Source organism: Heterodontus francisci, chromosome 7 (genome assembly GCF_036365525.1).
Source record: "Heterodontus francisci isolate sHetFra1 chromosome 7, sHetFra1.hap1, whole genome shotgun sequence".
NCBI lineage: Eukaryota > Metazoa > Chordata > Chondrichthyes > Heterodontiformes > Heterodontidae > Heterodontus > Heterodontus francisci.
This window is the reverse complement of record NC_090377.1, coordinates 32,127,869-32,139,881: the sequence shown is the minus strand read 5'-3', so window position 1 is coordinate 32,139,881 and position 12,013 is coordinate 32,127,869. Positions and strand designations below refer to the sequence as shown.

Sequence of the window (12,013 nt, the reverse complement as noted above, 5' to 3'; positions counted from 1 at the left end):
TTGTTAACCCTTCGTCTCCCACTCGAGGGCATAAACAGCATCAAGGTTGACACTTCAGTGCAGCATCAAAGGAGTCCTCCATTTTGGAAGTTCTGTCTTTCACAGTGGATATTAAACTGAGGGTTAAGACCCAAACTTTCTCTGTGGGGTCAGGAGGAGCATGCTTGCTCTTGGCCCTACAAAATCAATTCCTCTGGTGATGGAGCTGAAGAGCACCTCCAAAGGTAAGTGGCGCATTATTTTTGAGGGACACAGAGGTACCACCCCAGCAGCTCGATAGCCAGATTTGAATGAGGCCAGGGCCTCAAGATCACAGGGTCCTCATTGTTGCTGGAATAAGCGGCTCCACCAGTTGGGGGGGGGGGGGGGGGGGGTGTCAAAGGTCACAATTATTTTCTTCGTTAAAATGATTAAATATAATTAAAGGAATTTGGGGTGGTCAGCCAGTGAACATGTAGGCCTGCTGCCTGGGAGGCACTGTGAGAAGCCAGTCCATTTTTACAGCTGGCCCCTATTAACATAGATGCAGCGAGCTGCCCACAGGAAAAGAATGTCTCGAGCCCACGTGCCGGGTTCCCACTAACGAATATTGAGTGGCCTAGATGCCACCTGGTTACGACACATTGGGGAACACATTCAGGAGGGGATTTCATGAATGCTGGACATGACAGAGGCCTCAACTTCTTTGTGGATTCTCGAGGAGCACCTTTCCTCTTCTTGGCCTCACAAAACTCTAATGTTTACACTTACCTGCAAAGGCCTCTGCTTCTTGCCTACTGAGCAACAGAGTCACTCCTCCCTCTCCTCCACCCAGTACCTCCCACCCTCCCAGGACATTGACAGTGTAAGTTCCAGAAAGCTCAGCGAATATCTTTGCTGGAAAATGCAATGTAATGTGCTACTTAGCAAAGACTCACAACATTTAAAAAATAAAGCAAAATACTAGAAGCTAGAAACCTGGAATTGGAACATTAAAAGCTGTAAACACTCAGCAGGTCAGGGAGCTTCTCTGATGAGGGGAAGCTAGGGTTATCATTTCAGAACTGTCAGACGAAAGGTCATCGCCCCAAATGTTAACCTTACCTTTCCTTCTCCACTGAGGCTGCAGATCTCACAAAATCTATCCAGTAACGAACTGCAAATTGGTTCATTACAAATACTGTACAGACCAGCAATGTTCTTAAAGTCATCTGACTTACTTCCTAATGTATCATCCACTCAGCATACAGTATACAAGACACAATGAATGTATTGTCTGCAAGTATGTTCAAAAATTGGTCAAAATGTGGTTTATGGTATTTATTTTGAAATATCAGAGAATGGGAGCGACTTAATTTGTTCAATTCTACTTCAAATAATTAGTTCAAAGGTGCTTTCTGTTCACTAGAAATAAACATTTACTGTGGAGTCAAGCCTACAACAAAGTGTGTCACTTCAAAATGTGCTTTAATGTCGTGAATGATATTTTCAACCTGGCGCGCTGTTAACATAACTACTGTCAGTGAGAAAATAGGCCCTTATATTCTTCCTAATGCTCATAAGAATCTGGAAAATTCTGACAATATGGGCCTTTTTGTTTGGTACATTTGAGTAATGATCAATATTATTAATATTTGATATGATTATAATAATATTAATGCTTCTTTCATGTTCATCTGAATAACTTTTAAACTCGTTGGGAAAGGGATTAAAAGCTTTCAAAAACTTCAAATGAATCTTTAGACATTACAATACAAACCTGACTGATGCAGGGACTGGGAAGCAGGTGTGGAGTGAGGTCATAAATAGATCTTTCCCTCCCATTATCTATCTGAAAGCTTGGATCCTCTTGTTAGATTCATTCACTTCATTCTGTTGAAAGATCTTATTCCAATAGTTCTTCACTTGCAAGAGTTGTCTGTACGAATTGCAGTAGTGTTAGGTGTTCCCTGCCAGTTAAAAACAGGGTTATATAAGTCGCTGGGTGCTTTAGTATAATTAGATTGATCTCAATTACACATAGGCTTGTTAATCTATTTATAATAAGCAGGTGCCTGCTATTGCAAAAGTTTGTTTTGTCTTGAGTTGGAGTACTTTTAATTTAATGGAGCTACTGGGAAAAAGTCTTTCGTAAGGAAACATGAAGTCTGGCTGTGTTGAATGCTGGTATCAGTTGTTTATATATTGTAGCTGATAACAAGAGAGAAGTCATTAAGAGCTAATGCAAAAGACTCCAAACTGTTACGATTTTATTGCAATTCAGTAAGTTAGAAACACAATTTCATTGTTCTCTTTTCTTTTTGCTTCTTGTTTATGTTAACTGGGAATTAGATTCTCTGATACACTAAGGGAAACTTAGTTAATTCTTAACTGCATATAATATTTCTGAAAATGGCTCCATAAATAGCATTCTAGTGCACTGCAGTAGAACCCACTTCACTGGTGGGAAAGTATTTCAAATTTTGAAAGCTTTATTCCACGGGTTTTAGAATTCCAATCACTGAGTATCCCTGAGAATAGGCAAGCTTTTTGACATTGTGCAGACTGTGACAGTCTGAAAATAAACAGTCCTGACCTTAATGGCTTCATATATCTTTGCTAAAGTTCCTACAAAGAAAGAAAGATTGATATTATTTTCTTTTTTAATCCTGATTAGTTCACATGTAAAAAAAAATCTCGATGTCCTGAAGGCAATTTTTCATCTCTTCAATGCCAAGTTGTTTTCGCTGGTTCCATGAATTTCTACCACCACTCCATGCACACTTTTCACACTGTGCTGACTGATATGGTTTGAAAGTGATGCTTATTATGCTGCTGGTAAGTTGCCTTCTAGAGAGTGTGCAAGAAATGCACAGCTTGATTTGTTCTCCGATTTATGCTGTTTTTCTCCCTCCTCCTTCACTCTGGCAAAGGCCTTTACCTTGACCCGGTCCATCTCCAATATGGCCTGGCAGTAAATGGAAACACATAGGATGAAGAATCACAGCTGTGATTTCACTTTTTATTACTGTACAGGGTAATGTATTTATACATAAACAAGCTAGATCATTAACCCACTGGAGCAAGCCCTTGGCTTAATGACAGCATTCCAGCCTCTAAGTCAGAAGATGCAGGGTCTGAACCCTATTCCAGACAGTCACGGCGAATGAAAATTTGGTTAAATTTATCTTCAAACCTGGGTCCCAAGCAATACAAACAGTCCAAGATTGGATCCTAATCTAAAGTTTTTCCAAGTCAACATAGGACATTGTCAATAACTGTCCTCACCCTGTCCCAATTTACTGTATGATGTCTTTTTAAACCACTAGGAGGCATCTAATCAGATCACTTCGCCACGTGGCCACCAAGCAAATTAAAGCCCATAGCAATAGCAATATGACCTATTATACAGAATTAACTAATTATGAAAAAAAGAACAAAAAAGATATCAGCAGAAACAATATACTGGCAGTAGCAAAAAAGGATATAACTGTTAAAGAGATAGAAACAGAATGCATTGTGTTATAGCTAGGTGAGGAGGGAGTCCCAGGCTCCACTCTTGTCCTTCCTCTTATTCCTTTTTTTTAAACAGCGTTGTATTTACCACCTCAATGAGTATTTTACATTTTACCTTTAATGTGATAGTGAAAGAAGCAATCAGACAGGTTTTCTTGAGTTTAAACAAGAAAGAGGTGAGTTTATTATACTTAACAATCTAAAACCAATCTAGAAAAAAAACTATCCTACACATTCACGCACACATTCTCTCAAGACTCATCGACACACAAATAGATTACAGAGGGAAAAGTAGATTTTGTGCTTGGATTAGAGTTCAGAATAAATGGAAATTAAATACACAGTCTGTGAAGTTGGATGATTCGATGGTCTTCCAGCTGAAGCTGTATTCCTAAAGTCCGTGGCTGGTCAAAGGGTACTTTGTGGCTGGCCCACTTGGCTTGTGGCTTTCCTAAAGGCAGACTTGTAGGTTTCTCTCTTCCCCTGGTCTCTGTAGAAATATGTAGGTTTGGAGGGTCCACAGTCACAGACGGGGTTCAAACTTTTATTATTGGGAGAGAGAGAGAGAGGGAAAGGCACACAGCCTTTCTCCTGCTGTATAGTCCGAGTTGCTGCCTGTCTCTTTGTTCAAGGAAACTTTAGCTTTCACAGAGTGGACAGATAGTTACACGATGGCCCAGGTGTATTCACTGGAAACTTCTAATGATATTCAAGGTTCGGAGTTGGTTCCCCAGGCCCCAGGATGCCAGTATTTACACTTGTAGGGGGTTTGCTCTTTCAAAGTCAAGGTGTTAGGATTGCCTTGAATGCCATGCTAATGAAGCAATCTTAGGTGATTCAATCACTTCAAGCAAGCCATTGTTCTGGGTCTATGGTACATAGATCTCTGGCTCCAGGTGGGTCTTTGGAATGTGAAAAGGTGTTTCAGATGCAAATTGTGGTGGCCATCTTAACTGCTAGTTTTTTCAAAGTTAACTGCAGGATTTTTTCCATTAAAAGTTGAATGTAATTTTCCAACTGATGAATTAATAATCCCTATTTTGGCATATTGTGTTTTCTTGATAATTGTTTATGATTGAGATAAAGGATAAGAATGGCGGGATCACACAATGAAGTGTTTTCTACAGAATATAGAAAGGAAGTGGAGGGAGAAATACGTAGGCAATAAATTTAAAAAATCATAATAATTGGGGATTTCAACTACCTTCAATAAACTGGCAGAGTGAGGGAAAGGAGAGGGAGTTTTTACAACATGTACAGGACTCTTTTCTAACCTATATATGTAAGAAACCCAAGAAGGGAGGAAGCATTGCTGAAGCTTGTATTGGGAAAGGATAAGAGAAGTAAGCACTGGAGAATATCTAGACAACCTGTCAAAATTCATTCTTGGGTTGTAAGCATCACTGGCAAGGCCAGCATTTATTGCCTATCCCTAATTGTCCTTGAGCAGTTGTTGGTGGTGAGTAAAGGCCTGCTCAGGTCAGGGGAAAAATCCTGACCCGAACCCGACAGAACCACATCAGACCCGAACCTGACCCAGCCTGAGTCCCTCCACTTTTTTCCTGCGCCCGACCCGACCCGACCCGAGCCCGAATCGACCTGACCCAACCAGAGCCCGACCTGACCACCAAAATGTTCCTTTACCTACTTTGCGACTCCCAATCTTCAGGAAGCTGCAGCATGAGTGTGATGATGTCATAGAGACGCTCACTCACTCACTGCACAGACTCAGAGTTTCCCTCTTTGACATCCCAGACACGCAGCTCAGGTAGGTTTTTTACTTTTAACACTTCTTACTCTGTGTGTCTGGCTTGACTCAGACCCTTGTCATTGGGTCCTGTCGGGGTCGGGTTGGGTAGCAGGCCTTTAGTTGTGAGCCAGCTATAACACACACAGTTAGGTTACAGAGTGGGGAAAGGTAGATTGGTTGAGTTACAGTCCATAAAAAAGATATACAGTTTGTGGTGTTTGGTGATTCAGCTGGCCTCTAGCTGAATTCAGTGGGCCTGAGGCTTTTAGTTTGAAGAGGTAGATGATTGGGTCAGTGGGTCTCTTGGAGACAGCGACGTGGATGATTTCCTCCAACGGGGTTTCTGATTGTAGCCAGAGCATGCAAAGAGTGGTCAGTAAACAAGCAGGATTTGAAAGCTTTCAAGCTAGAATGGAGAGAGAGGGAGGACCCCCACTTAGGGTATGCACATGTCAGAGTCCAGTTGCTTCTCCTTTGCTGCAGAGAAAACACCAGATGAAACTACAGATGGGGAGGAGCTTGTCATATGACAGTCACTCAGTGATTCAAAAATAGCAGTTAGCAGTATTTCTCTGCTTGCTGAAAGAACAGGTAGTTCCTTTAAACTTCCTGGGTCTTGGTTCATGCTGGGGACTGAGAAGACATTTCAGCTCTCTCTTCACAAGAATTGCAGTGCAGGATACAGTGTTGCAAATTAGGTGACCATCCTAAGCTTTTCTTTTTTAAATGTCTTTTTTTGAAACAATAAATTCAGATCTCCAGTCAGTTATCAACAAAGCACATTGGTGTAACAGTGGTTATAATGTGTAAATCTACAGCAAGGAATAGTTGAGTTGATTAGCATAGATGCATTTATGGGGAAGCTAAGTAAAGACAGGAGGGAGAAAGGAATAAAAGGATATGCTGAGAAGATGAGATGAAATCGGGTGGAAGGAGGTTCATGTGGGGGCTCATGTGGGCCAAATAGCCATATTTCTATGCTGTAGTTCTATGTAATCTGATCTTCCAACAGTTTTCAAGTCTTCAATTCTTCCTGTTACCAGTGAGCTGTGTTCCTTTGCATATTGCCACTTCCTGTCTTTGAGTTCCCTGACAGTTCAATGTGCTTTAGATTTCCCACCTGAACTACCTGAAGAATACTTGTAGGATATCATTGCCAGGTCTGATATCTTGCTCTCACTGCAACACAAATAATACATTAATCGTCTTTACTCAAGGTGATCTACAGAGGGAGGTCGAGTATCTCAGGGATCTATACTTCACTGTAAAATACTGCTCAGATGTACAAAGGGAAAGGTACATTGTCCAGAAAACTAGTTATCATGGATAACTATGGTTTAGAACTGTTATTTGGGGTTAAGCTTCATACGAATTGAAGTGTGCTGACACCATGCAATAGAAGTTCCTACCACACCCTGCTTCCACCAGCCCCAGTGCTAGACAGTCTCAGAGCACCTAAAATGTGCTTCTCTTGTCCAGGCTCAGGAGCCGCATGATTTTTTTGTCCCAGGCTAGTAATATGGCATGGGAATCATTTGCTGGCACCAGAAGATGGAGTAGGAAATTTGGGTCCAGGAGTAGGCTCTTCTGGGCATCCAACATTGCAGTCTTCCAGCTGTTGATGGTGACCAGCAGCTAGAAAGTCCTGATTTCCAAAGGACAACTTGGGGATGGGAGAGGACTGAATTCTTTGGGGTTTTAGTTACACTTATATCTTTGGCCTACCCAAAAACCTCCACCAACCCTTCCCCTTGTAGGAATTCAAGTAGTCACAACACCATGTTTATCTGGGTGCCTCTGGAGGAGGATGACCAGTGAGCAATCCTCTAAAAATTGGAATCTAAGAATGCCATTCATGCCTCATTATAGACTCATAGAATGTTTACAGTACAGAAAGAGGTCACTTGGCCCATCATGTCTGCGACGACCGAAAAACGAGCCAGCCAGCCTAATCCCACCTTCCAGCATTTGATCTGTAGCCTTGCAGGTTACGGCATTTGAGGTGCACATCCAGACACTTTTTAAATGAGTTAAGGGTTTCTGCCTCCAGTGCCTTCGGGCAGTGAGTTCCAGACCCCCACCACCCTCTGGGTGAAAAGATTTTCCCTCATCTCCCCTCTAATCTTTCTACCAATCACTTTAAATCTATGCCCCTAGTCACTGACCTCTCTGCTGAGGTAATAGGCCCTTCACATCCACCCAATCCAGGCCTCTCACAATTTTGTACATCAAATCTCCCCTCAGCCTTCTCTGTTCCAAGGAGAACAACCCAAGCCTATTCAATCTTTCCTCATAGCTGCATTTTTCCAGTCCTGTTAAGTCTCCTCTGTACCCTCTCTAGTGCAATTACATCCTTTCTGTAATGAGGTGACCAGAACTGTACATGATACTCAAGTTGTGGCCTAACCAATGATAATATACTTCCAGCATAACCTTCCTGCTCTTATATTCTACACCTTGGCTAATAAAGGAAAGGATTCCATATGCCTTCTTAACCAACTTATCAACCTGAGCTACTACCTTCAGGGATCTGTGGACATTCACTCCAAGGTCCCTCACTTCCTCTACACCTCTTAGTATTTTCCCATTAATCGTGTTTTCCTTTGCCTTGTTTGACCTCCCCAAATGCATCACCTCACACTTCTCCAGGTTGAATTCCATTTGCTACTTTTCTGCCCATCTGACCAGACCATCGCTATCTTTTTGCAGCCTACAACGATCCTCCTCGTTATCTACCACACGGCCAATCTTTGTGTCGTCTGCAAACTTCTTGATCATGCCCCTACATTTACATCCAAATCGTTAATATACACCACAAAAAGCAGGGGACCCAGTACTGACCCCTGCAGAACGCCATGGAAACAGCCCTCCAGGCAAAAAAACACCCGTCAACAATTATCTTTAGTTTCCTGCCACTGAGCCAATTTTGTATCTGCCTTGCTACATTTCCCTGGATCCCATGGGTTTTTATTTTTCTAACTAGTCTGCCATGTAGCACCTTGTCAAAAGCCTTGCTAAAATCCATGTAGACCAAATCAACTGCACTACCCTCATCAATCTTCCTTATTACTTCTTCAAACAATTCTATCAAGTTAGTAAGACAAGATCTTCCCTTAACAAATCCATGCTGACTATCCCCAATTAATCTGTGATCTTCTAAGTGACAGTTTATCCTGTCTCTCAGAATTGCTTCCAATAATTTGCCCACTACTGAGGTTAGACTGACTGGCCTGTAATTATTTGGTCTATCCCTCACTCCCTTTTTAAATAGATAATAACATTAGCAGTGCTCCAGTCCTCCAGGACCACACCTGTATCCAGTGAGGACTGGACAAGGATGGACAGACCTGCCACTATTTCCTTTCTGGCTTCTTTTAACAGCCTGGGGTACATTTCATACGGCCCTGGTGATTTATCAACTTTCAAGGGCGCTAATCCTATTAATACTTCCTCTCTCCCTATGTTTATCACATCCAATACTTCACATCCCTCTTCCTTAACTACAATATCTGCATCATCTCCCTCTTTTGTAAAGACAGACGCAAAGTATTCATTAAGAACAATACCAACATCTTCCGCCTCTACACATAGGTTACCTTTTTGGTCTTTTATGGGCGCTACTCTTTCCTTAGTTATCCTCCTACTCTTAGGGCTGGATTCTATAGAACCCACGACATCGGGATCCGTGGCAGGGGAGGGGCCTGAAAATGGCCCCGGATGAGGCCCGCCACGGACCTTGACGCCGGAAGGGCCCAGCCCAATATTGCCGGTGGTGGCGAGGCCTCATAGCGGCACCACCCCCCACGCCCGCCCCCCGCCCCCCCAACTTGGCGACGGAAGCGAATTTAAATATTTAAATAAATTAAAATACCTGCAAGAACCACCCTCATGTCACCTCCTGAAGTCCCACCACGATCTTCACCCCAGTGGCCGGCACTACTGCACCTTTGGACCCCCATCCAGGGAAACGAGGCGGGTGGGGAGGAGGTAAGTTTCTCAGTGCGGGATCGGCGGGGATGAGTCAAATTAACGTCATGGGCGTAGGGGATTGTGAGTAGAGTTATCGTTTAATGTTTGTGCAGTTAGGTGGGGGGAAACTCAGGTTGTGAAGCTAAGTGTTTTTGGGGGGAAAGGGCAAATTATTAATTTAATTGATATGGGGGGAGTGGAAGAGGATCAAAAGACAATTTCATTTTAAATATTTAAATGTCCTGGTAGGGCTGACAGTCCTTTTAAAATGGTGTCAGCACCTGCGCACAGGTAGCTGACGCCATTGCCAAGGACAGACAGCCCACCCCCTCCATGTGATCGGAGCGGGGGCGGGGGGGGTGGTGCGGCCCACCCCGGCGATTTAAATGGACTCGCCGGGGTTCTTTGGCGTGCAGCGGGCTGTTAGAATTCAACCCTTAATGTATTGATAAAATACCTTTGGGTTCACCTTGATTGGCTTGCCAATATTCTTTCATGCCCTCTCTTAGCTTTCCTAATTTCCTTTTTGATTTCACCCCTTCACTTTCTACACTCCTCTCGGCTTTCTGTAGTATTGAATTCTCGGTGTCTGACATAAGCTTTCCTTTTCTGCCTTATCTTACGCTGTAAGCTCCTAGGCATCCATGGAGTTCTAGTTTTGGCCATTCCACCTTTTTCTTTTTGGGAACATATTTACTCTGAACACCCTGAATTGATTGCCTCCCACTGCTCTGACACTGATTTACCTTCAAGTAGCTGTTTCCAGTCCACTTTCACTACATCACTCCTCAGCTTAGTAAAATTGGCCTTGCCTCAATTGAGAACTCTAACTCCTGTTCTATCTCTGTCCTTTTCCATAATTATGTTAAAACTGGCTGAATTATGATCACTACCACCAAAATGCTCTCCCACTGCCACTCCTCCCACCTGCCCATCTTCATTTCCTAAAATTAAGACTAAAACTGTGCCCTCTCTTGTTGGCCTTGCTACATGATGGCCAAAAACGTTCTCCTAAATGCACCTCAAGAATTCTGCTCCCTCAATTCCTTTCACACTAAAGCTACCCCAGTTAATATTGGGGTAGTTAAAATCCTGACTATTACTGCCCTATTTTTTTTTTACTTCTCAGAGATTTGCTATCATATCTGCTCTTCTATCTCCCTCTGACTGTTTGGGTGTCTATAGTACACTCCCAGCAGTGTGATTGCCCCTTTTTTGTTCCTTAGCTCAATCATATGGCCTCATTTGATAAACTTTCCAACATATCATCCCTCCTCACAACTGTAATTGTTTCTTTGATCAAAATTGCCACTCCCCCTCCTTTTTTATCCCCCTCTCTATCGCATCTGAAAACGCTGTAACCAAGAATGTTGAACTGTCATTCCTGTTCCTCCTTCAGCCAGGTTTCAGTAATAGCTATGATATCGTACTGCCATGTGTCTATCTGTGCCCTCAGCTCATTTGCTTTATTTGCTATACTCCTTGCATTGAAGTAAATACTCTTGAGCAGTGCCAAACTCTTATTTTTTACTTTCTAACCTTTGTTCCTTGTGCCTTCCAGACTCAGTCACTAATTTTCTGGCTTCCATTTTCATTTCTTATTCTGTCCCAACAGAGTCCATCCTCAGGTCCCCATCCCCCTGCCAAACTAGTTTAAATCCTCCCCAATAGAACTAACAAAATGTCCTGCAAGGAACTCAGTCCTGGCTCTGTTCAGGTGCAACCCATTCGGCCTGTACAGGTCCCATCTCCACCAGAGCTGGTCCCAATGTCCTAAGAATCTAAAAACCTCCCTCCTGCACCACCATCTTTCCAGCCATGCATTCATCTGTCTTATCCTTCTATTCCTGTACTCACTTGCGTGTGGTACTGGGAGTAATCTGGAGATTAATATTTTTGAGGTCCTACTTGCTAATTTCTTATCTAGCTCAGTAAACTCTTTCTGCAGGACCACATCCTTCTTTCTCCCTATGTTGTTGGTACAAATGTGGCCCACACTGCTGGCTGTTCACCCCCGCCACTCAGGATGCTCTGCAGCTGCTCAGTGACATCCTTTGCCCTGGCACCAGGGAGGCAACACACCATCCTGGATTCACGTCTGCGGCCACAGAAATGCCTGTCTGTTCCCCTAACTATTGAATCTCCTATCACGATCGCTGTTTCAGTCTTTGTTGTGCCCTGCTATGCAGCTGAGCTATCCATGGTGCCATGACCTTGGCTCTGGCTGCACTCCCCAGATGAACCATCACCTTCCTCAGTATTCAGTACTGAATACCTGTTGGAGAGTGAGGTGCACTCAAGTCTCCTTTACTACTTGCCTGTCTCTTCTTGACTGTCTTCCTGCATACTCTTGCATACTCCTGCATACTCTTAAGCTGCGGGGTGACCACATCGACAAACGTGCTCTCATCTTCATGAATGCACCACAGTGTCGCTAGCTGCTGCTCAAGTTCCAAAATCTGGAGTTCAAGAGTTGGAGCAGCCCTGCTATTCCTTTGAGTATTAGAGAGCAACCTTGCTACTGCAACTAAATTCTGCTACTCATAAACCCTGCTACTATTAATACTAATAACCCTACCAATAGTAACAAACCTTACCAATAGTAATAATAACTTTAATACTGCTAATATTAAACTTTACCAATACTAATCTACCTTACCACAATTAATATACCCTACCAATACTAAAACGTTACGTAAATGGGCGAGGTACTAAATGAGTACTTTGTATCAGTATTCACCAAAGAGAAGGACTTTATGGATGATGATTCTAGGGAAGGGAGTGTAGATAGTCTCGGTCATGTCGTTATCAAAAAGGAGG

The 12,013-nt window shown here is 43.0% G+C and overlaps 1 long non-coding RNA gene across 2 annotated transcripts in view; it reads right to left on the bottom strand.

The window, feature by feature from the left end:
• Nucleotides 1-1,730: 1,730 nt before the first annotated feature.
• Nucleotides 1,731-12,013, bottom strand: part of LOC137371694 (uncharacterized) — a 79,170-nt gene continuing 68,887 nt past the window's right edge. For both annotated transcript variants that reach the window (XR_010975271.1, XR_010975270.1), the window contains exon 3: nucleotides 1,731-2,926. This is a non-coding gene — a long non-coding RNA (uncharacterized lncRNA). The remainder of the gene's footprint in view (nucleotides 2,927-12,013) is intronic.